Raw genomic sequence first — 25,732 nt, 5'->3', positions numbered from 1 at the left:
GAACACTGGGGCATTGCGAGGCTCCAAGGAGAGGAAAGGCGCCTCTCTCTCGGATCCTGATGGGTATCGATCATTTTTCTTCATTGGTGACAGTCCTGGTTCGACTGAATCTTCAGTGATGATTCTGAGAGCATTGGAAATTGTATGAACTTTCTTTCAAGCTCTAGACATGTTTAAAATTAAAAAATAAATACCACCGAGCTAGAGAAATAAAAGACAACTGGTGAAAAGGGAACTTCTATAAGTAAGACTGGACTGAAGTCAAGCAGAAATCCTTGGAAAAAGCCGTAGAGGTGAAACCAGGGTAAGAGTCATTTATTGACTCCACAAACCAGTTACCTACCACATTCGAAACTTCGTGCTGGTTAGTGAAGACATAATATTCAATTACGGAGACTCTGTCCAGGGCTTTTAAATTCAGAAGTGACATTGAATCACACGTAGATAAAAATCATGTAAGGTATGAAACCTGCCTGTTTAGAAACAGGAGAGATGGAAATGCTGTTGGGATTACAACGGATGAAGGCACAGCGCCCAGGGATCAGAAATGTCAGGAAATGTGTTCGGAGACAAAGGTGCAACGAAAGCTCACTGCAAGAAGCCAGGTGAAGGTGCTGAAAGACAGACCCAAATCAGAAGGTAAATGTACTTAATCGGGGCCACTTACCACTATTTGGGACCAACCCAGAGCCAAGCCGGCATCTCAGGGCCCTATCTGATCTCCCTGTGCACCTCAGACCCAGGCTGCCATCCTGGGATTCTGAATTGTACTGTGAGTAGAAGCAGAGCTTTTGTTTTGAGATCATCTGGCTGTTTTGGTCATGTGGTTATATAATGGTTTTATGAAAGAAAGTTAAATAATGTTTATAATGATCTATCGAAATGATTAGAAGTTTAGAGTTGTCAGGCAGATTCTAACACACCTGAGGATTAAATTTAAAGGAAGGCTCTCTTTTCTTTTCTTTTCCTTTCCTTTCTTTTCTTTTCTTTTCTTTTCTTTTCTTTTCTTTTCTTTTCTTTTCTTTTCTTTTCTTTTTCTCTTTTTTGTCCAGTTGTCTAAAAATGCAGCCAACTACAGGCTAATATATTAAGAGTCCAGGACTCAGGGTTCAGTTGCAGCTGGAGACCTCACACATGTTAAGGCTTGAGCACATTATACTTTGAGCCTTAGCTTCCTTATCTGTAAAATGGGATTTATAGAGCCTGCTCTGTCTACCCTACAAGATTCTAACAAGAGCCAAATTAAACGAGGTAACATTCAAGTTAGTACTTTCCTCTTCCTCAACAGCAGGAATGTGTCCCGTGCCTCTTTATGTCTTTAACCCCTAACCCATAATAATGCATATCCCAGACACTTGATAAATTGTGTTTCATTGTGCTGCCCTTTAAATAAGGCACACTGAGCACTTTGCTATGCCCTTGTTTTTATGAATGTGGATTTGACTCCCCTGGTGGCTATTTATCCCTTTGGTCCATCATGCCCAATCAAGGTGAGCTTCTCTGATGAAGTACAGTGTAGTCTTCCTCATCTGTAACCATTGATGTTTTCATTACATCATGCCATTTTCCTGTGGTCACCATTTATCAACACGCACACACATTTGTCATGAAAGGATTTGCTCTTCAGGAGCCTAGGGTCTGCTCTGTGTTAGCTAACAACCATCCGCCATGGGGCAGCTTAGAACATGGCTCAGTGGGGAGTCATGTGCGTGATTTGTTTGATTTGAGTCATGCCATCCTGTGTGGCTCTGCACTTCTTTATCTGGGCTATGGAAATCGTTTTGAGTGGGAATGGTCAAAATCAAGCAGTGTTCTCACACTTCATCGAGTCTGGCACATTTTCTCTCTGGGCAAATCCAATGGACATTTTGCAGGCCTGCTAATCTCAGGAAGACTGAAGTTTTTAGAGGCTGCTCTTCATATTTAGGGGTAAATGGCAAGGGAAGAAAATGTTTGCTACTGTTTGGGTTGTGTTTTCTTAGCTTGGCAAAGAATTACAACTTAATAGGATTGATTAATGACTCACTCATGGGACACATAGTTCAGTAGTTTGGGTTGAATGAGGCTGAGTGCCTATTTTACTTTTCACTCTCCAAGATTTTTAGCAGTTGTAAAGCAGCTAGTTCCCAGTTTACTCTTGGGAGTAGATTATACCGAGAAGAAACGTTCTTTGAGTAGAACTCAATGTACTTTCTCTGCGACTCTCTGGGGAATGTCACCTCCAAGAAAATGATGTGTCTCATTTCATAGAGTACAATTGAGCACATAAACCCTCTTAAAATGGCTTTCTCAAAGTCTATCATTTGATTTCATGAGATTTGTGTCTAGAACATTTCATTAGGGAAGGTTAGACTGCCAGGCTGACGTGCTGGAGAAGTCGGCACCTTAGCAAAAAGATAAGACTGGTGGAGTGAAGGCCCAGAGGTTTGGCACTGCTCCAACTGTGGGACACTGTATCATGGCGCTTAGGCATGTGTCTATTGACCTTTTCAGCTAAAGTGCAAGTCCCTTAAAAGTAGGAACTAGATCTTATCCACATTGTGGCTCCTCTGTTGATAGTGGTTCAATATGTTAGTTTCTGCTAATAAGTTTTTTGCTCATTAATTTATACATTTGTACTGCAAATGACTGAATGTGTTCTAGCCAATAAGGATACAAATGTTAGCCCAACCAAGCTCTTAATCTTCATGGAGCTTGCTTTCTAATGGTAGAGAAGGCAATCCGTAAATAATCAAATAAATGTTCAATATTATATCAGATTGCTATGAGTGCTGTGAAAAAAAGTGAAGCAGATTGAAGACATAGAGGGTTACCAGGAGTACTGTCTCAGATCAGCGGCCAGGGAAGGTCATTCAGAAGTGGCATCTCAGCAGGGGCCTGAATGGAGAGAGGAAGGGAGCCGCGACCGTGGGCATCTAGAGAAAGTGCTTTCCAGATGGACAGAGCAACGACAAAGGCAGCGCGGGACTGTGGTTAAGAAATTGGACTTTGGAGTTTGGTTGGCTAGGTGAAAATCCCGGCTCTGCCACTTACATCTCTGCATGAAATGATGATGATGGTAGTAGTTGGTGCTTATTAAGTACTCGCCATGAGTCAGTTATACTGCTAAACCTTTCACTTGGTTTCTCATTGAAGCCTCACGCCAATCCTATAAAATCAGTACTGTTACGAATCCCATTCTACCAACAAGGAAATGAGGCAAAAAGAGGTTAGTAAATGTTGGAGCCAGGATTCAATCCCTGGAGTTTGACTGGAGAGCCAGTAGTTTTAACACAAAATAAAATGCGGGATCAGCACAGCCAGATGTGGGAAAATTGTGAAATTTGCCCTTTGGAACTTCTCCCTCTCCTGCCAATGACCTCTCTTCCTCCAACACTGCCCAGGGCCTTCTGAGGTGGTTTGGGAGGGGTACCCATAGGCATTACCACCTCCTTTTCTGGATTTTCCCCTTGCCAAGTCATTCCTGTTCCCAGCCCTTGGGGGAAAGCCTTTTTGGTCTAAGTAAACTGTCAAACTAAGCTCAGCGAAAGGGCTACTGGGAACTGTGATTTAGGAAAAATAATAGGAGATGATAAGTTCTGGCCCTGCAGGTAACCCGCTCTTGTGACCTAGGGCAAGTCACTGGCTCTCGGAGCCTCAGTTTCTTCCTAAGCAAAATGAACTGATACTCTCTTACCTGCTGGCCTCACTTGATATTAAATACTATTTCTCTTGTGCAAATCAAATGAGGCCATACATGATGAAGTAAAATATAAAATGTAGGATGTATTTGATGACAGCATATTACTATAAATTTGCAAACATATCCTATGATGTTTAATTTCTTAATTATTAGAATACATTACTGTGGCAAACTTCTGGCCTGTTTTATATTTCTCTTTCTGTTCTTCAAATTTCATTTCTCATGACAACGAAAATGTTACTTGGACTTTCACCAACAATTGACTTAAAACACTTCTTTAGAAACCAGATAAATTAGGGCATTTTTATCTTTTGGAATTAAAGCTATTTGACTCTGTAATTTCAACCATGGATACTTATTTTATGATACTGAAAATCTCAGTTAACCAGAATGTTAAGAGGAGCAAGAGATTTTTAAGTAAGAAATTCTTCGTTAACTAAAAAGTAAAAATTCACTAGAAACCCCTTCCTTTTTTAATACTGGAGAAGATATTTTTGAAATACATCAGTTACTCTGCTGACTTAGGAAGCAGAGCCCAGTGGAGGTAACCACATGTCTGTGTGAGAAAGAGAGGAGAGAAGAGACACAGAGATTACCATCTGACACCTCTGCTCAGTGTATACCACTGCATATGCAGCCATGAACGACACAGAGGTCGATCTAAAGATGAAATAAGCTGAGGACCCCACCTGGAATAACAAAGACTCACTGCACATGAAAAAGGATGTTGGTAATCACGGTTACATAGAAGTGAAGGGTTTGGGTTCAATGCCAGTTCACTTGGATTAGAATCCCGGATTGATTATTTAGTAGCTCTGTGGCCCTGGTTAAGTTACTTACTTTCTCTGAGTTCCCAGTTTCCTCATCTGTAAAGGGAGGATAATAATAATAGCTACTTCCTCAAGTCTTTCAAGTAAAGGCAGTGCCCGATGCAGAGCAAGTGCCTTATCAAGGTTAGAATTGTTGCTCTGTTGGTGGCGATGAGCACTTACTATGTGTTTAATATATTAATCCACACAATTCTGCGAAGAGGTCCTATTATTATCCTCATTTCACACGTGAGGATAGACAGAGTAAGTAACTCACCTGAGTCCACTCAGCTAGTGCCAGTGCGGGTGAGGATCCATCCCGTATCTGCCTAGCTATAAGCCCGTAGTTCTGATCCCCTTTTTTATCTGCTTTGGTCACTATTTCCTGATCTCAATCCTTCCTATGCTCTACCTTGCTTTTTGTTGTTTACCTTTTTCCCCTCAGGGCTAAAATAAACAATAAGCATAGACAGAACAAAATAGCACTGAACAATCAGAATTGACATCTGCATGCTTGAATCCATTTAATTCAGGCTTTTGAGTATTACTTGTTAGTGAAAATAGTGCTTTCAATAAATCCCATATTGAGAGTGACTTTGAATACATTACTTTAGAATTTATGTTTCCTTTGCACCAAACCTACCAAAGTCATCACAAGATTTATCTAAAGGAATCTGATCCTGTTTGGCTTTGGAAGGACTGGAAAAAGATTTCTTTCAGTTAATGTTCTGTCTTCAAATCTATTCTTCCAGTGGCCAGAGTAAACTTTCAGTGGTGCCTAGCCCACACCCACCTGGGTGCATGTTGACATGATTGGATGTGGTTGACAGGTGTAGCCTATGAAGACAGGAGGATGAGGTGGAGGAAGGCATGCACGATTGAGTCTGTCTTTTCCAGTAACAGTAACGGGTCATGGCTGCATTTAAAGGGAAGGGGAAAATTACTTTTCCAACCCAAAGTATAAAATTATGACTCATGCTGGAAATGGTCCAGGCTGTTGGTCAAATTATCCAGATTGACGTGAAAGCTGAAAGATCTTGGGAAGACAACGTAGAGAGCTGAAATGCAGGGACAGATACATGGGAAGCTAAGATTCATTGGGAAAACATGAACTGGTTGGAAAAAAGAGAATAGGAAAAGGAGAGTGTATAACACTTTTAAAAACTCAAAGAAGTGACTTCTCTGATCTCCTTAGATAATCCCGGGAACTCCAAACTCCCTACCCAGCAAATGAATGAAACATCCAAAGAAAACCAATCCCTTCTTGTAAACAAAGTGGAAATTTCCTTCTTTCCAAAAGGGCCCCAGTCCCAGCCATAGAGGAAGCAGGGAGACGAAAGAAAACACATTTCTGCCTGAAATGACCTCCTATTTTAAGAAAAAACAACAGCCTCAAAAGAAGGAAAGGAAAAACAAAGTTCCACCCAGAAGGAAATTGTATGTAAACAGCCCGAAGGAAGACCAAGACCGAGAGGGTTGGAACACTGAAATAAGCTGCGAGCAAAGGGTCTCTGACAATGTCATTGGCCTCTGACAGTGTCAGACTCTGAGCTTTGAGACAACTGCTTTGTGATTGACAAAATGGGCTGAGGTGAGGGAGGATCCACACAAAAGAAAGCTGGTTGAAAGGTCCCCTCTGCAGCTCTGGAAACTTTGATTTTTGAAGTTTGCCTATTTTTTTCAGGACTCTGCTAGTGTGTGTGACCCAGGGGAGATCAGCAACCACAAAACGCTGGTTATAATTTTCTGCAATTTGTCACATGCCCTCTTTAAGCCCTGGTGAGATGGTTTTCTCTCGTTTCTAAGTGGTGCATGGTAGCAAGGTAGTTCAGGCAAGATAAGAGCAAACTGGACTCTTTCTTTAATTTTTCTAAACCTGGAGGCTGCATTAGTTGGCAGGTGTATTTTTACATATTTATTTTTCTGCATAAGTATTTGGTTTGGCCCACTTGGCATTAATTCCCCCCCCCCCTCNTTTGAAGTTTGCCTATTTTTTTCAGGACTCTGCTAGTGTGTGTGACCCAGGGGAGATCAGCAACCACAAAACGCTGGTTATAATTTTCTGCAATTTGTCACATGCCCTCTTTAAGCCCTGGTGAGATGGTTTTCTCTCATTTCTAAGTGGTGCATGGTAGCAAGGTAGTTCAGGCAAGATAAGAGCAAACTGGACTCTTTCTTTAATTTTTCTAAACCTGGAGGCTGCATTAGTCGGCAGGTGTATTTTTACATATTTATTTTTCTGCATAAGTATTTGGTTTGGCCCACTTGGCATTAATCCCCCCCCCTTCTTTTTGGAGCCAGTTTTTTAAAAATCCAGAGATTCCAAGTTATAACTAGATTTCTATTCACTCTTAAAAAATATGGTAACATTGGTCCCAGATTCCCGTCGGGTAACATCTGAAGCTGAGTTCCCATTGCCCTGTTCAGGTGGGTTATGCACTTGATATTTTGCTAGTCCCCATACTGCAGCTCCACTCAATTCTGTCAGCTGGTGCTCTGCCCATGGGAATTAGTGTTAGGTTCTAAACTGACCCATATACTTCTTTAGGGATATCCCCTGTCTAATTCAGGATTGCAGCAGCCTGCTGAGAAGGATGAGAAGGCTGATTCTGGGTTTGGTATAGTGGTTATGATTAGTTGCTAAAGTTCTCTTCAAGAACAGAAGGAGTGAGTGGCAGGTGCCATATATTTGCCTTCTCTGACTAGTTAGATCTCTAGTGTAAACCTGTGTCTTGCTTTTAAACAGGACCCCATCTGCTTCTTAGTGTACTTTCCTTTTTAAACACTTTTGAAACCCAATAGTGTTCATTTCATCTCAAAACCTCTAAACAAAACCTTCTATATGGAATCTCATGTAGAGAAACCTCATTATGTCTACCCTCTTCTCATTGGCCCTCAACCACTATACAAGCAGCACCTCATACAGTTCAAACAGAGCCCCACTTAAGGATGAGGGAAGGCACTGATGATCTGTAACACATGTTTTAAGATGACATGTGAAGGAGAAGCTACTGCTGTGGCCTCCATTTACCTCTCTTCTCTCTCTCTTTAACTATTTATCTATCCATCTATCCAGACTCCTAGCTGCCTGCCACAGAATTAGGGCAGGTACTCTCTCTTCCTCTCTGTGGCTTTCCTTTCTGCGGCTTTTACATCCTCACCATGGTCTTCTACCTCCTGTCCCTTGGCCAAGCCCTACAATTAGTGGAGACCTATATGGAACAAACCCTTTTACACAAAATGGCCTGCAGAAGTTCAGGGGTGGGGACCTCAGAGAGCTATTTTTCAAAGGTCTCTGACCCTTAAATGAAACCTCTTTGGTGCTTTTATGTATTCTGTTGTTGGAGCCACAAGGACCCCTCAGAAAAATGCCCAGAGTCAGCTGGTTGCTGCCATCGCTGAAACCCAAAGGGCGGAGCTCCCCAGGTGAGAAACTGCTCCCGAGATGTCTCTGAGCTGCTTGTATTTGAAAAGAATCCAGCTTATCACGACTGTGGCTTTTAGCCTCTCTAATAAAGCAGTTTTTTAAAAGCTAAAAATGTAATCTGACTTTTAAATCTATTCTTCCTGCTGAGTCTAAATGGGGCTGCAGCAAAATGCGTTCGAGTTCTCCAAAGTCAATCTCTGAAATGGTGTTGCTTGGGGGTTTGAAATATATTTGAAAACACTCCAGGGGTGGTGCAAAATAACAAAGGCAAATTACAGGAAAGGAAGAAGCATGTGGGGGCTTATAAAGCTAAAGAATCACTTATATATTTGGGAAATGTAAGAAATTGAGACAGGGATGCTGACCTCAGAAGTTCATCGGTGTGATCGTAAACATGCTCGTCATTCAGCATTAGAAAAGGATCGGGTTAATTAATAAACATGGCTTCTAATACACAGCCTGGCATAGCCAAGGCTGCATTAAGTCTTTGAAGAAATACCCTAGTACCCAATAAAACAGGTCACAGGCAACAAGGGACATTGCTCTGATGTTTTCTCAGCAGCTTTGAGTAGGGCAGCTTCACACATTTTTCACCCTATTGAAAAGTTCTCTGAGAGTTGCTTTTTCAGTAAGACAGACATTATTTTGCTATTATGTCCCATGGGGGAAAAAACCTACATAAGAATTATGTGGCAAAAAATCTGCTGTAGATAAACTGAATTTCTTTTATGGAGACAAGACTAAGAGTGTGGCACATAACACATTATACTCTTAATAATTCCCTGAAAGGTATTGTACCTATGGTTCAAAGTCATTTAAAACAAGGCTGACCTATAGGGCGATAAACGTCAATTGTAGGGTTACCCAGTAACAATTTAAATTTTCTGATAAGGCAAATTTGGATGAAAACTGCCCTTCCCCTTCAAGGAAAACCTCTCTCTCTAAGGCCTTAAGAAAAGAGCAAGACCAGTTTTCCAGAAAATTTGCTGATTGGATGACATGAGCTGTCTTAAAATTGTCCTTGGCCAAAGTGATTTCTATACTTAAGAGGGAGAATTATTAGCAGCGTATTTCAAAAAATCAAAAAATAGTTAGCAAAATAGTAAATCTCTATGCTGGAGGATCTTTGATGTTGCCTTTCCCATATTTTCCCTCTGTATGGGAATACATAGGGGTGGACAAAGTTGCCAGAAGTTTTTATTCTCTTTGTTGGATGACAGTCTGGAGGTATAAACTCGAAAACACAGCTTTTGCCAGCACAAAATTGCTTGTTACCCTTTCAAGGCCAACGTGTGTGCTGGAAGAAATGCCTCAGAACACTCGAGAAGGTGGATGCATATGAGTAAATTGCAAGGGATTGAAGCCTTGGTTTGGATAAGCATGGAAATATTCAGTGGCTTAGCCAAGGCAGTTCCAAAGGACTTTGATCTGGCTATCTCAGGAGAATGAACTTGTGCCGTTCCAGCATTTTCTGGTTTTGGCCAGGCAAAGCACATAGTAAAGAAATAAATATAAAATAAAACCAAAGTTTTAATTGGTTTTTAGAACTTTCACTTCTGGCTACAAACAGGAGACAAAAGGCAAATAGACATTGTTTTAAAAATGCTAAGCCAGGCCTTTTCTAACCTCAAGAAAACATTGGGGTTTGATTAGGTTCAGATTGGGGGCAAGTTGCAGGATAGTGTTTGTTCTAGCAACTTCCTCCCCATCTCTGTGGAAAGCATTGGTCTGTTGTGGTTCTGGAAGCCACGTTCAGAGGGCTCTAAGCTGGGGCATCATGAGACAGGCTCCAATCTGTTATTTGTGCCTCTGCCCACACTTCCTTCAGTGTGTTCCTTGGACCCGGGCCTCCCCAACTTCGTGAGCCTTTACATGACTAAGCAGAGCCCAGACCACCTCTTGTCTCAACCCTTTACGATCGAGGCTCTCTGTGTTCACCTCCCATCTCCGCCATCTCTTGTGTGCACCAGTCCCTGGCTCCTCTGGGTGAGCGTTTGTTTCATTCCTGTCTTCAGTGGTCCATCGTTTCACTCCTCTAAGCTGCACCTTGGATCTGGGCATGTTTCTTCTGTTTTTTTTCCCCTTTTTAAAAAAATTTTAATTGTTGTTCAAGTATAGTTTTCTGTCTTTTACTCCCATCTCAGCTCACCCTGGGCATATTTCTTATGTTCAGTCAGTAGGTTCTTTTGGTTGCATCATTCATTCAGCTCTGGAAATCTACTACTATCAGGGATATGTTTCCTACAAGGAAATATAGAATCCTGCGAAATAAAAGGAGGACAGAAGGGGAGTTAATCTTTTGCAGAATCTAATATGCTCCAGGCACTGTCCTGGAAGCTTTGTTGAGGACCTCACTTAAACTCGACATCAGTATAATAGGATATAACATATTGTCATAAAGATCAAAGGAGACAACTCATGTAGGATACTTAGCCTGGGACATGGCACATAGTAGGAACTTAGCAAGTGTGAGTTATTATTATTTTCTACATTCCTTCCCAGGAAGGAAGAAACTCAGTCTCTTCCTTTTAGTGAGGGTCTCCCACGGCACCTTGTTATCCATAGGCCTCCGTAAATGTTTGTTGAATGATTGGGAGAATGGGCTCTTGCCAGAAGTATCCTATTGCTATTGCTGACTTTTTTGGTTAACAAGATATAATTTGACAGATTAATTAATGTCCCTTTATGAAACCGTAGTTTTGAAGAAGAATCTGACATCCAAATTGTCCAGATAAGGAGGAAAAATTTTCCCCTATTTCATCTTTGTTTCTTTTTCTTGATATTATGTTATTAGCTGAATTCTAATGAGCTATATCCTTCTTATGCTTGGATGAAATATAAATACACTACTTAGATATCACTGATTGATAAACCTAACCAGATAATGCAATGCTTTGCAGATACAGAAACTAGGTTGAACTCAAGCCATGGGAATAAAAAAGTACGAGTGTGAGAAAATAGAATGTTCCCTGAAAAAAATTGTAATTGAGGAAACCAATATAGGCAAATACTGCAGGAACGGAAAAGATTTGGAATAATATTTCTAGCAGTAAAGAGGGTAACATGAAATAATGGAAAGGCTCGAATCTCTAGCATTTTATCTTTGGAACTCATCCAGTTTTCTCATCTATGAAATGAAAATGTCACGTAGATACAGTATAGAACCTTCTAGCCCAACATTGTGTGATTTTACTTAATAATAATAATAATAACTTACATTTGTATAGATTTTTCACCCTTGGAAAACTCTTTCATATTCTCCTTTTAAATATAAATCTACTATATTAGTAAATGCACATAGAATATTTGAGAAAGAAGACATATAACAGCTCAAATCAATATATTATAAAAAATGGGATGCACCAAAATCTGTCAAATAAGTTGTCAATCACAAGTGCCAGAAATAAATTTAACATAAGTTAAATTTAGCACTCCAGAATGTTAGAATGGAAGACCCTCAGAAAGCCCGGCGTCACCTTCATTATGGATAATGGAAGGCGAAAGGACAGGTCCAAGGTACCTTGGCTTCATGTTGAGGTCTCTGGACTCCCTGATAGGCTACTTGTCACATGACATCAGCATCACTGAATTAAATGCTTGCTTGCTTATGATAACAGTCCCGTGCAACCCAATCTGAGCAAAATAAATGGATGTAAGAAATAAAAGATATTGAAAATCAGAGAAAGAAGAAATTTTGCTGGTAAAATGTCTGGGAAACTTAAGTGATTTCTGCTTAGCTCCATCTTTATCTTATGAAGATTCTGGCTCATTTGTCATCTGCACTCACAGAGAAAAATATAGTCTCTATGCCCCCACCTTCCCCAATCTGCTCTGGAAATGTTTAGTGTTTGCATCTTTACCTGTATTCTCCTGAACATAGGTGGTATCTAATTTTGTAAAACCAAATATGGCATTCTATTTATTTCCATAAATTAAATATTAACTACAGATGTTTTTAAAAAGTTAATGTTATAGCAGTTGTAAATTTATCCTCAAGAGAGGTAATGTCAAGGATCAGAATATTTTAATCCTTAAATTATTTTTGTGCTAGAAAACTAACATAATTCCATGTACTGTCAGTTAAAGTTTGAATGGTACATTAGGGTAATTTTTAAGATTTCAACATGAACACCTATTTTATATATTTTGTAAAAAGACTACAAAATTACTTCTCTTTTTGGGCATGATGATTCTTATTGTAGCATGGAGTTTCTGTTAAAACTCTTTTATTAGAATTCATATGCTAAATATCAAACTAAGTGTCAAACTTTGTAGAAATATAAAGAAATTAGCACTTTCAATTTTATTAGCATGTGCAAACAGGAGCCCTGTGCACACATGTGAATCCTAATGAGTTTACAGAGGTTTTAAAGCAAGAGATTTTTCAAAAACTAGAGAGACTCCTTTCCCTTAGAAGCTGATAATCTGGCAGATTGGAGGTCAATAACATTTTCTATGAAGAGGCAGATGATAAGTATTTTTGGCTTTGCGGACCATCATTCCTGGTGGAGCCATTCAGCTCTGCTGTTGTAGGAAGGAAGCAGCCATGCACACATACTGTACAAACATGTGAGAGTCACCATGTTCTAATAAAACGTTATGAATAGACACTGGTATTTGAAATTCACATTATTTTCATCTGTTACAAAATACTCCTCTTGGTTTGATTTTTTTAACTGTTTAAAAATGTAAAAACCATTTTTAGCTATGGACCACACAAAAACAAGCAATGGGCCAAATTTGGCCTGTGGGCTGTCATTTACTGATGCCTATAGTACATGAGTATATAAAACAAAATGGAACACATGGAATAGCATGCTCCTTTGGAGGAGAGATATACTATAGGAGTACAAAGTAGGGGAGATTAAATAGGAAAAGCTGTAATGCTGATATCCTTATGGGAATAATCATTTTGTAGGCATAGTTTTTGAAATGAGATTTACATAGCATCCAAGCAACTACTTTAAAATTAACGACTAAGGGACATTTAGAATAGTCACAATGTTGTGCAATGGCCACCTTTGTCTAGTTCCAAAAAAGTTTAGTCAACCCACAAGGAGCCCACGTACCCATTAAGCAGCTGCACCACTCCCTCTCCTGCCAGCCCCTGGCAACTGCCAATCTCTTTTTGGTCTCTATGGATTTACCTGTTCTGGATATTTTATATACATGGAATCATGCAATATATGATCTTTTGTGTCTGGCATCATTTACTTAGTATGTTTTCTAGGTTCAGTCATGCTGCAGAATGTATCAGTACTAATTTTTTATTGCTGAATAATATGGCATTATCTGCATATACTGCAATTTGTTTATCTATTTTTCAGCTGATGCATATTTGGGTGGTTTTCACCTTTCATTTTTTGTAAATAGTGCTGGTATGAATATGCATGCACGTGTATTTGCTTGAGAATATTTCAATTCTTTTGGGTATTTACCTAGGATTGGAATTAATGGACCATATGGTAATTTTATGTTTAACTTTATAAGGAATCACCAAATTGTTTTCTGCAGCAGCTGAATCATTTTACAGTCCCACCAGCAAGGTACAAGGGTTCAATTTCTCTACATCCTCATCAATGTGTTTATTTTCTGTTTTCTTTTAAAAATTATATCCATCTTAGTGGTTGAGAGTGGTATCTTATTGCAAAGAGTTGGCAGAAGAGCATTTCAGGCAGAGAGACTAGCAAGAGCAAAGGCCCTGTGGTAGAGATTGCTGTGTGGGCTGCAGGTACTGACAGAAGGCCAGCGTGGGATTAGTATGAGTCAGGTTGGAAAGGGATGGACATTCTAGATCTTGCAGAGCCTTGGAAGTGAGGGCTATAAGGTCTTAAAGTATAAAGGACTTTTGAAAAATTTTAAGTATACAAATGACATGGTCTGATTCATATTTCATAAAGCTCCTAATGGCTATTGTGTGGAAAATGAATTACAATGAGGCAAGAATGGAAGTATTAAGACCAGTTTTGAGGTTCTTCCAAAGTTAGTCAAGAAATGACTGTAGCTTGGACCATAGGGTGGGCAGTAGCAATGAAAAGAAGCAGAGAGACTGAAGCCACTAACAGAACCAGCAGAGCTGACTGATAGATTGGAGGGAGGGAAAAGGGGGACTCTGAGCAAGTGATGGATGGAAGTGCATTTGCTAAGACCAAGAAAGGACAATCTGAGTAAGTGTCTCAATGGATCTATGTCAGAAGTGTTGAGACTCAGTCTGAGCTGTGCGAAGAAGTCTGTATTGAACATATTGCCTCACCTCTGCTGAGAGATACATCTGATTGGCCCAGTCCATCTTTTAGAGTCCCATCACTCTAGGTCACTCATTACCCAACTCATGGTCTGATGTCCCTCGCCTTAAATACTTTCACTTTTCAAATCAGCGGAGATGTGAAAGGATGTACATTCATGAAATCCAGTTCTGAGACCTGGTAAACATGTCCGTACGCAGGGGTGACAAGATCTGCCCGCCTGACTTCACAGGGTCGTTTTGGGGGTGAAGTGGGGATTCTGTAGGAGAAAGCCCTTTGTAGACTCTGAAGTGGTCACAAATGTGATGGGATCTAAGGACATTCAAAGCAGTTTCATTTACCAAACCTATATATTTATACCAATTTTACTAAATCAGTTGAAAATTTATAATAAACTTTAATTTAACCAGACAGTTGTTGCCAGATAGCCACAAAAATGCAGCAAAAACTCACATACTTTTGCGCTTAGTGGAGCATAATTTAGCACATAAGCCAAATCGGGTCCATAAAACTCTGAAAAACAACTGAAAAAGAATTACTTTGTAAATTGTGCTGCTATGAACATCGGGGTGCATAGGTCCTTTTGGATTGGTGTTTCACCGTTCTTAGGATATACTCCTAGCAGTGGAATTGCTGGGTTAAAAGGCACGTTCATTTTTAGTTTTCTTAGAAAATTCCATACTGTTTTCCATAGTGGTTGTACCAGTCTGCAATCCCACCAACAGTGAACTAGGGTCCCCCTTTCCCCACAACCTCTCCAGCACTTGTTGTTTGTTTCTTTGTTTATGATAGCCATTCTGACTGGTGTAAAGTGGTATCTCATTGTGGTTTTAATTTGCATCTCTCTGATAGCTAGCGATTACGATAGCCAAGAGTTGGAAGCAACCTAGATGCCCATCGGTAAATGACTGGATCAAAAAGCTATGGTACATTTACACAATGGAATTCTATGCTGCAGAAAGGAAGAAGGAGCTCCTACCTTTTGCAACATCATGGATGGAACTGGAGAGCATTATGTTGAGCGAAATAAGCCAGACGGTGAAAGAAAAATACCATATGATCTCACCTTTAACCGGAATCAAAACAACAAAACAAACAAGCAAGCAAAATATGACCAATGACACTCAAATACAGAACAGGCTGACAGGGTCCAGAGAGGAGAGGGGAGAGAATCATAGGGGAAAAGGGGAGGGACTCACATGGATAAGTATAAAGGACACATGGACAATAATTAAGGTGGGGGGCAGAAATGGGAGGGAGGTGGGGAGCACTGTGGGGGCAGGGCAGGGAATATAAAACAGAAAACTGTACTTGAATAAGAATTAAATAAAAAAAAGAATTACTTTGTGTTAATTGAGGACAAGTCATTCTGGCAAGTCATTACTCTTGCCAGCAACAGCTTTCACCTGTTCTGTTGGGACAAGGCCCATTTTTTTCTTGGTTCTCTCACCTCCTGACAAAAGTGAGAGCAATTGTGTAGAACAAAGATAAGGGGTTGTCTCACTACCTGCTCTTCTTTTTCGGTCCATTATCCTGGAATTCAATTTTTCCTGCTGCTGACCTGTGGGCTAAGTTCCGTAGCTCCAACCCTCCATTCAGGGCTGGCTTTCTGGGCACGTGACCTATGTCATTGCACAGGACTCTGTGCTCAAAAACACCCGACACTTGGTTTATTTCCCTCCCATCTCTGTTTTGAAATTCTTAGTAATTTTATCTTTGAACTTGTGTTTCGTACATGAAGTGTGATGGGACAACAAAGCATGCGTTTGAGCTGAGGAGGTTTGGCTAACTTTCACTCTTCTAGACTCATCTGCAGACAGTGTATGCAGTGCCCCATGAGTGTGAAATTCTGGTGAACCCACGATGGATGGGAGTTCAGCAAAACTGAAAGCTGATATAAAGCAAGTATGTTGCATCTAGGACTGAGTGGAGGAGTTGAATGGGGAGGTACTGTAACAGTCCCCAAAGGCCACACTTTCTGTTCAAACAAGTGTTTGAACAGGAGAACCCCAAATAACCAGCAGACTCTATCATATCCCCTTTACTTCTCTGTATAATCAGCCAGTTATGCTGAAAATGATGGCATAAAGTGAAAGAGAAAGGTAGGGAAATTCACAGTTCATTTCCCTTTCAGTCTATCTTTACTCTTCACTAGGTTGAAGGGAGAGAATGTTGGTAGCACACATGCATATCAAGAAGTAAAATAAAAAAACGGAGTTAGTTTTTTCGGCATTTCCACTGTTCTGCTAAAAACCAAATCTACATGCTCGTATGAGCTACCTCAACAGATAATGTTTTATAATTAGCATGGTCCTTTTTTAAAAAAATTGAGTGAGTACTTTGAAATGCCTTAAAATATTATATTCTCTTAAGGAATCAAAGTAGTCCCTCAAAAATGGACACTCTAAACATGTTCTGTAGATTCTTTGTTTATTGACAATGCAAAAGTTGGTCTCCTTGCTTTTTAAGTTAACGAGGTTTAATTCAAATTTTACTGTACTCTAAATTCCTAAATGAATCAGCACAATGCACTGCCTATGGAAAACCTGTCTGTAACATTTATTAGAAGGAGTAAATCATCCCTGCCCCGGTGGAGGGGTTTTCTATGTGGGAAAGACACTTGCATTCTTGCCCCATCCTTACTGCTTTCATGAAGGGAGTACCTTAATCTGATTGCTGAGTACGGGAAGGGAAGCTGGACAAGTACAGCCAACTCCTTCCTCTCCATCACGCAGCCAGCAGCCACTGCAGAAGCTCAGCTCCTTGGTTCACACAGGCAGTTTTCCCAGATAATAGTGTTCTGGAGGTCCAGACACTGCTGGGGCAAATCTTTCTAAATTTGAGGTCTAGTCCTGGTAGGAATCCTGCTTGTCTGTGAAGGTGTAATTTGAAAACAGCAACATCCCCTAATATCATGCTTAAAAAAGTGTTTACATTTTGTTGATTTCTTTAAACTATTGATACAATTTTCTTTGAAAATATAGTAAAATCTGAATTGAGCTCTATCAATTTAAAATAAAGGTGATATAGACTCTTATTTGTCTTATCCTTTGTCTTATTTCTTATTTAGTCCAGAACTCAGGAAGGGAGAGGGGATGTTATTTATTGGACCCCTTGAATTCCAACAAGGTCAACACAATTACCTCTAATATTGGTGACAACTTCAGTAAAAGTACCTGATGCAATGGGATGAATTGCCTCCATTTTCATTTCTACTTTCATGTTCCTTTTATATTCTTGGAGGTGGTATAATATAGCAGAAGCTTAGGAGAATTCTTCACCATGCTCCCAAGGTGACAAGTAAAGGTAAGTTAAGCTCTGAAACCTGCCATGGGGAAGACAGACCATGGCCTATGACTGGCCTTCCGAGAGGCAGGGCCTACACTCTCCTATGCAGAAAACAGTGAATTGGCTCAGTGAAATATTTTATTCTCAGTCGGTCTCAGGCAGATTCTGCCACAGGCCAGATGTGGGGGGAAGGATCTACACAGTATTTCACTGACAATAGGAGGTCCAATGTTAGAACCATTCTATTATCCTGGCCTAAATTATCACTTTGTGGTAAAGTAAAGCTTGTCAAGTTGTCCTAAAATATTTTCTAAGATCTGTTATAAGTAACCCCCATCCCAGCCTCACTCACCCTCCCCCCCATAAAAAAGGCTACCAACGAATTCTCTAATTCCAGTTTCTTCGAGCACACGTGAACACAAGAAAGTATCTTTCAGAATCACCCTCCCTTATCCCATTAAATCAAATTCCCCAACAAAACTGGTTTGGTTTATAAAAGCTTTTCAACTTAAAAAGTTCACAACCAACTTTTCTTTGGCAGAGAAAGCTCTTCGGAGACTAATGAGCTCCAGATCGCTTTGGGGGTGGTCAGTGGGGCTCAATGGGCTCTGTAAAGTCCCACCTTGGGTTTCCTCTTTTAATGATGCCCCAAAATAGACCCATTCATCTATATTTAAACTTTCTAAAATTAGCAAGAGAAAAACAGAGTGGCAGGCTGGAGCCATAGGCTGCTCCGTTACCTCCCTTATTAGCCTGACAAAATAAGTGACTTGCCATTAAACAGCAGTGACAGAAAAGGAGGAAGGTTTAGAGGTCAATAGCGCCTGTGATATGTATCCCTAAATGTAGTGTTTCTCCAGGGACTGTGGGAATTAACTGCTGACAGGCTAATTGCTCTTATTCCTTAATTAACCAAGTCTTGCTTCATTAGTAGTTTGTTGCAATTGGACAACATTTTCAAGGATCTAAAGATCTACCCAACGTAATTAGTAAACAACTGAAATGAAACCAGCTTCCACTTGTTGACAAGATTAATTGAATAATTATTGTTTTATTGAGAATGAAAGAGGCAGGAGAATGTATTGAATGGAAAGAGACTCTGCCCGACTTTCCTTGGGTGATATTTCCTCAGACACACACGGAAGCCTTCTCTTAAGAAGAGCTGCTGAATCTAACCTATGGAAAGAATTCCAACATGGAAGGTAACAGTGAATTTGCTGTGATTTATTGGGTCTTAATGATTTTCAACAAACTGTGCTTTTTCATATATATGCTTCACATCTGTATATTTTATCTAAAACACTAACCATATGGATAGGTTTTGTACGGGCATTGAAAAAATGCTCAGCACAAATATAACTTTGAAAAACACGAAGTGATTCAGCAAAGCAAATTGTGCGCTGGAACTCTGGGCAAATATCTCAGAACAATACGTTTGATGTAGTTCAACTTAATAGCTGTGATTTTTGAAATCATTTGACTGCGTTTGAGTCCTGAGTGCAAAAGACAAAAATCTACATCAAACTTCCATGGAAATTTGTGTGTGTGTGTGGCATAATTAAGCTCTAGTAGGGATTTTGAAGTTTGAAAATTGGTCACTGTGGACGGTCCGTGGTTTCATTGTGCTTGAGCTGGTTTTTTCCTTGTCAAAAACGATTTCAAGCACATAGCTCGAACTGTCAGTAGCAAAGGATCCTGGCTATCTCAGGACATGATAGTTTCCTCGGGAGACTTGAGAGACTGTTAGTAAAAACCCATTTTAGGAGGTCTGGAGATTTGCCAACCCCTCGATCAGAGCAAAATACCGCCTCCCAGATGACAACAGGGATGCCCGCAGGAAGAAGAGGGGAGTCCAGCGCTGTCTTCCAAGTGTGCAGACGTTACTGGGCCAGCATGAGAGCCAAAGGGAAACTCTGAGAGGGGAGACTAGGATCAGGGTCCTCAGCCCCCTCCCAGGGACAGTGTTATCAACTTTACCTTAGGGCAATTTGTTGTATTCCAACAAATTATACCGAGGTGCAGAAATGGTGTCGATGACTTAAAATCGGCAGCCGCTATTTAATAAGCAACTGGTAGTGCTAGGTACTCCAGGTGCGTTCTTGCCTTAAATCCACCCGAGGTTCTTGCCAGGGAAGTTTTCTCTCAGTTTATAAATGAGGAAACTGAGGCTCAGAACCACCCCGTGTCCTTTAGACAGTCATACGGCTGATGAACGGAGGAGGCAGGAACCAAACCCTGGTCTCTGTGGCTCTCAAGCTCTTGGGGTTTGCTGAAGACAGCAGCCATGAAACGATGTCATACAATCAAGTTTATATACAAGGTAGATGATCCAGAATCAAATAGTATTCTCTGGAGAGGAAAAAAAAATCAGCTCCTCTGAGCGAGTGACCTGAAAATCACATCTCACTGAGAAGCTGTGTGGGGCATGTGTCCAGGAGTTAAACTGTGGTCACTAAAAACCGAGAGAGTACTGGTGTATCTTTTCTGTCTACCCTAATCTCCAGTTTGGGACGGAAGAGCCTGTTTGCTTCCCTATTCGGAGCAGTAATGGCAGTGCTACAGTATGGCGGCCTCGCAGACTAGTAAAGAAGCTGAATTTTGGTAACAGGGGACCAACTGGCAGGGTGAGGGAGGGAAACAAACTGTAGCTGGCAGGCAAGCCCACACGCTGGAGTAAGGAAACCTGAGTTCACCCTGGCCCTGCCCTCTGACGAGGCCCTGGGCCAATCACTGCAGGGCCACCTGATTCTCAGCCATGGTGGAACCAGCCCACTCTCTCAGCAGCTGACTTTAGTCAACACAAGTCTGGGAAGACACTACTGGCCCTTATCTGGGGAAGCTAAGTGACTACCATGTAGCAGAATGAAACAAGATAAACACTGTCCCTGCCCCAAATGCCAATAATGCCTCCACTGAGAAGCACAGTCCGACCCCAGTTTTCTTTATTTTTTAATGGAGGCTCTTGCATTTCTGTCTCGAAGTTCTTCCTTGGAGGGACGGGTCATTGCAGCAGATGGGTGGCTGGCCTGGCTCCCCACCATGACCGGAGCACATCCATGGGGCTCTGTTTTATGTCTTGGGTTTCTGGGGGAGCCTTCATTTGAGGAAAGGATTCTTTGATTCAAAAAAATTGAAAAATCAGTGGAGTAGAAGACCTTTATGTTTCTTTCTATCCTGGGTATTTATGAGTCAGGGAATTTGAGGCCAAAGTGAGAAAGGGGAGTTCTAATGGGAAAACGAGTGAAGCCTGATTAAATCTGTGAGGACAAAGGAGCAGGCCCAGCTGCACACTGACCTGTGGGTCCCAGCTGTAGAGGGGTCAGATGTCACTCTTTCCAGTGCAGACATAACCTACTGGATTGTGGCCAGGGCTGGAAGATTCTCCCTCAGGCTCCTCCTCATCATAATTAACAGACCACATTCAACTGTAGGTTTGCTATTTCAAACTGCTGTTCACATAGGTTTCACAGTGCAGGGTGGGCCTTCTGAAGGCCTTAAAGTGCACACCTCTGCTCCCAGCCAAGGAGCCAGTGTGGCCCCCCTCCAAACGCTGGTATAGGAGGGACCCTTGTTAGAGGTGTGCCTGTGTTACCAAAGGTTTTATGCAGATGAAAAATGTAAAAGCTGAAATTCGTGTTCAATGCCACATGGGAGCTTGCAGTAATTCTCCCCTGGAAAGTGGAAAATCTTTCTTTAATGAGTGTAATTAACTGCTAACTGCTTTATCTATTTATATTGTGTTTCCTCAAGGTGATGGATGGCCATGGTACCTATGGACGCCCACACATTGCTGGGTTTCCTCTGAATAATTAATTCCAAACAGAGTACCTCAAGGGAAGTATGTCTTTCATGGTTCCTCAGAAACAAGAATGAAATAAATGGAAAGTGGTCTTGAAAACGGGTAAGTATATGGAAGAGAGGAAATGTATATTTCTCTACTGGACAGTGTTTCTAGTTCTTTGTTATAATTCTCAGTAACAGGTTATGATTTATCAAAATATCATATAAATTGATCATCTGTTCTGTCCACTGCAGCTCTCCCACAGGACTAAGGAAGACCAGCTCTGCCAAGGAAAGGGCTCTCGTGGGACACTAGCAGTCATATTTGCTGGTGAAAGTTTACAAGGCCACACTGTACTGAATAATGTGAATGAAGAAATAAACGTAAGTCGAACATGCCCATCTGTTTGTGAGCATAGGCAAGGGTCAAGGATTCAGCATTTCCATAGGACACTCTGTGTAAGATGCTCTGTAAGGAACCAGAAAGCAGGGGGAAATGTCATAGGTTGTCCCTGTTTATGGTCCTGATGGGGAAACAAGATACAGTCACCCAAGAGAGGTAAGAAACCCCGTGAGGTGGAACACCATCATTCAGTACGTTTTGACTACCTGCAATGGGCAGCATGACATGCTCAGAGGTAGTGCACCAACGTGACTCAGGGGCACCCACGGTTAAATTTGAGTTCGGGAGGGCTGCAAGGGTGAGGCAGACACCTCAGAGAGAGAGTGTTGGGGATAGAACACACAGTTCCATGGACGTGGGGCTCTGCTCCCAGCTCCCATCCCGAAAGTGCCTTCTAACATTCAGGTCGGTCCTTGATCCTACGTTCTTTTGATGCAACCAGGTGATAAAGTGAATGTGAGAGAGGAACCAAGTTCTAAGTGTCCACCATGACTACCAGTGTTCTTTTGGTCCCCAAGGTCTCCAAGCCTTTCATAGGAAGGGAAGGTAGAGTGTGACACAAAGATTCTGTTCACGGCGGAGCCTGTCTAGTCTGCCCTATTGTCTCTGGCTCTGAACAAACTCAGAATACTTTGGCTTGTGAACTGATTGCATATGGCCACCCCATGGGCATGAATTAGGCCCTGCTGGATTGTCCCTGGTTGCCACCTCAACTAACCTAATGTTTGACCCTTTCAAAGTCTAACCTGGGGACCCTGAAGAGTTAAATTATGTACAAAAGTTCTAATTCTTTACACAGGGACCAGAAAGGCACTCATAGTCCTCTGTCCTGGAAAGACCTGCAAATAAGATGGAGTCGCAACTGCATTTTCAGGAGTGTTGGGAAAGCTACACCGTCTAACTTCCCCTGGCTCCCTGAAGGACAATCTCCTTTATCAGCTCAGGAAGCGCAAGGTTCCATGTTCTTGTACAACAGCCTTTTCTGTTTAATTTAAGACTCTGTTCTTGGTAAAAGGAGGGAAGAAAGGAAGAAACTCTAGGAAGTAGTAACAAATCCTACAAAAAGAAATAACGTGTGTAGACTTGTCTTTACCACGAGACAGTTTCTCAGTTGCTTAAGTACTATTACTCTTTTCTCTTAGAGTGCATCTCTCTGCCTCACACACGTGCACACACACACATACACACACACACACTTTAATTTGGCTGATGGGTTGCTCATCACATGGTTACTGACTCTTGCACCACCACTTTTACCTCCTGAAACCCAATGAGACATTCCCTGTGCAGTCTTTCTGTCTGTCCGAACAGGAGGCTCAGCATCTGGGAGGCCCAGGATGGCCTGGGCGTGGGGAGAAGCTGAGTTTCCCTGGTACTTCCAGCTGCAGAATATGTTGGCTTTGCTTCTAGTCTGTTGGATGAGCTGGACATCACAGAGAAGTCTAAGGACTGCGTGTTCCAAATAAACATCTTGACTTCTGCCGTGTGCTTCAACATAATGTTTGATTTCTGAGATATCATATAGAAGATTATATTTTGTATTGATAAGTACATAGAGACATTTGTATAATTTAACAATGCAATTGATTGTTTTTAGTGGCATACATACCCCCATATCCCTGGGGACCTGTTCTGTCCACAGGAATATGGTGGAATTGCCAAAAGGACTGCTAGACAATGCTAGTAACTTGCCACAGAGGCTGGATATATGGAACTGGTGTGTGTGTTAATGGTCAATTTGGCCTCCAAACACCCACACGTTTACATGTTGGGTTAGTTTACCTGTAGCACCTTACTTAACTCTTGCTTGGGTCCCCAGGTTCTGAGTCTCAGTAGCTGCATTCCCAGAACTCACACACAGCAGGACAGTCTATTACGTTATCAGTCCCATTCAACTCACAGGAAGATCTGTTTGTACGCGGGCTGGTACTCTAACTGCCGATTTCACCCCCAGGCTTGCCGCTGTGTTAGCTTCTTCTCTCCCTATGCCTGAATGCAGAACCTCTGACGTGAAGGGATGAATGGCAACGCAAAGAGACCCTCAGCTCCAGCAAATGCAATGATTGTTCACACATTTTATTTTCACAGAGGTCAAAGAGAAAGAGTGAAAGGGAGCCTTTAGTGAAGAAATGTAAGTGTATTACAGAAGGTACTCTTTCTGTAATAGGAGGAACCTGCGTTGACATCAATGGATTTTGTCCTCACTGATCTTTTTTTTTGAAAATTCATGTTTATCACCTGTAAGGAGTAGCATGCACTTGGCTATGGCGTGCTTTCCCATAGATTTCTAGATTTTGAATAGTTTTCTTTAAAAAAAAAACATTAAAAAGGTGTTTTTCATGGATTCTTCACTTATTTGAACAGTGACCAGTCTTTGATGGAAATTATAATTGGGTGTGGTAGATCCTAATAACTGGAGCTCACAAGATAGATGCCAACAATGAACATTCTTAATTGTGTGAATCTGTTTCCTTCTGTCTGGATCAAGCTTAACCTATAGCAGAAGGGCCCTGGGGTGCAGGGCAGGAAGTGAGGAGGCTTAGCTGCCTTTTCAGTTTTGCCCTTGTCCCAGCACCACGAAGTAGGAGGAGAGAGGGTGGTTTAGGAGATCTAGTCCAGCCCTTCCGAACAAGCCCAGAGACCTCCAGCTTTCTTTAGATGTAGGCACTTGATGCTGTTTTATTTTCCCAATTCGAGGGCAAAAATATGAGGTCATCTCATATGGCAGAATGATTAGGGAACTTTGCATTTCTCTATTTAAAAAATAATCATTACTTTTTAAATGGCACGACACACATTTCTTGAGAGTTTTGCTAGAAAATGCATTTAACGCTTTTTAGCCTGGTGCTTTTCATGGGGAAAAACCTTATGCCTGGTCTTCTTTTTCAACTTTCTTCCACAGTTATTAATTTATTCATATTTTCATCCTCTTTAAACCTTTTCATTTTACTGAGGTATATATGTAGTAAAGTGCAAAAATCTTAAGCATACTACTAAATGACTTTCATATATGTATAAAATAGAATATAGAATAAGGAACAGACATTTCCAGTGGCCCCAGCAGCCATCTGCTCCCTTTCCCAAAAGTAACCACTATTCTCATGGCTATCACATACATCAGCTTTGTTTGTTCTCGAACTCCTATAGATGACATTATCTAGCGTGTACCCATCTGTGTCTGGCTTCTTTTGCTCATTAGGTTTCTGAGATTCATCTACTGGGGTGTAAAAAGGTGTTTGCAAATATACAAAGAATTACCGAAAATATCATCTTTCAATTCTTGGGAAAATACTTGAGCAGAGACTATAGTATAGCCAAAATGAAATTAATCAGAACAGAGACTTCAAGATAAGGAAAGATGAAGAAAGAGACATGGAGTGGAGCAAAAGAGTACGAAGTATCTTCGCATTGATCTAAATGCATGGTCATCCTAGGTAGTTCAAGGGCAAAGACAATAATTCTGGAATAATGCTAGTCTGGAACTAAACCAAGTGCTAAATCTCTGTATAACCTAGGCACATAACAATAGGAAAGAAAGATAAATAACGTGGGAAAACACTTATTCGGGGTGGGGAAAAGTGTCAAAAGAAAATGTGTTCTAAAAAGCATTTTTCTTTAGAGGAAAGAGTAAGGAAATGAAAGTACAATGCTTTGTTAGAGAGAAAGTGGTTGTTATTTTTTGTATAATAGTTGAGTAAAAGCTGCTTGATTGTGACTCTAAGAAAAACAGTGAGAATTTCTGAGTTGGAAAATTACAGGGGAATCATGACACAATAGAAATGAAACAAAGACCAAAGAGTACAACAAATATACATAAAGTAGAACAAAACAAATAAAATCTAGGGTATGAGCTTTATGTAACTGGACTGAATTCTTCATTTAAATGCAGACTAATAGATTGGATGTGCTGTTACCAAAAAAATGCATTAAAAAAAGTGATGGACTTCTCATGCTAGTCAAGATGTTGTCATCTACCACAGCCTCTCTCTTCCACTCATTTCAAATGGAAACCTGGATGGACTACAGAAAGCAATAAAGCAACTCTCTGGAGAATCTGAGAAACAACAACAGCAGACCTATAGGGAAGAACATGAAAAA

At 41.0% G+C, this 25,732-nt stretch overlaps 1 long non-coding RNA gene across 2 annotated transcripts; it reads left to right on the top strand.

Annotated features, from left to right (window-relative positions):
- The first annotated feature begins 211 nt into the window (after positions 1-211).
- On the top strand, positions 212-25,732 carry LOC118987336 (uncharacterized). 2 transcript variants are annotated; one of them, XR_005066546.1, is made up of 4 exons: positions 212-772; positions 21,202-21,352; positions 21,487-21,597; positions 25,524-25,732. It is a non-coding gene; the product is annotated as an uncharacterized LOC118987336 (long non-coding RNA). The 2 variants fall into 2 exon arrangements; XR_005066545.1 differs by having other exon boundaries at positions 21,487-21,615.

Source organism: Sturnira hondurensis, unplaced genomic scaffold, assembly GCF_014824575.4.
Source record: "Sturnira hondurensis isolate 20B ecotype Veracruz unplaced genomic scaffold, ASM1482457v3 Scaffold0005252, whole genome shotgun sequence".
Lineage (NCBI taxonomy): Eukaryota > Metazoa > Chordata > Mammalia > Chiroptera > Phyllostomidae > Sturnira > Sturnira hondurensis.
Note: the sequence above shows the minus strand (reverse complement) of the source record. Positions and strands in the feature narration are given on the sequence as shown.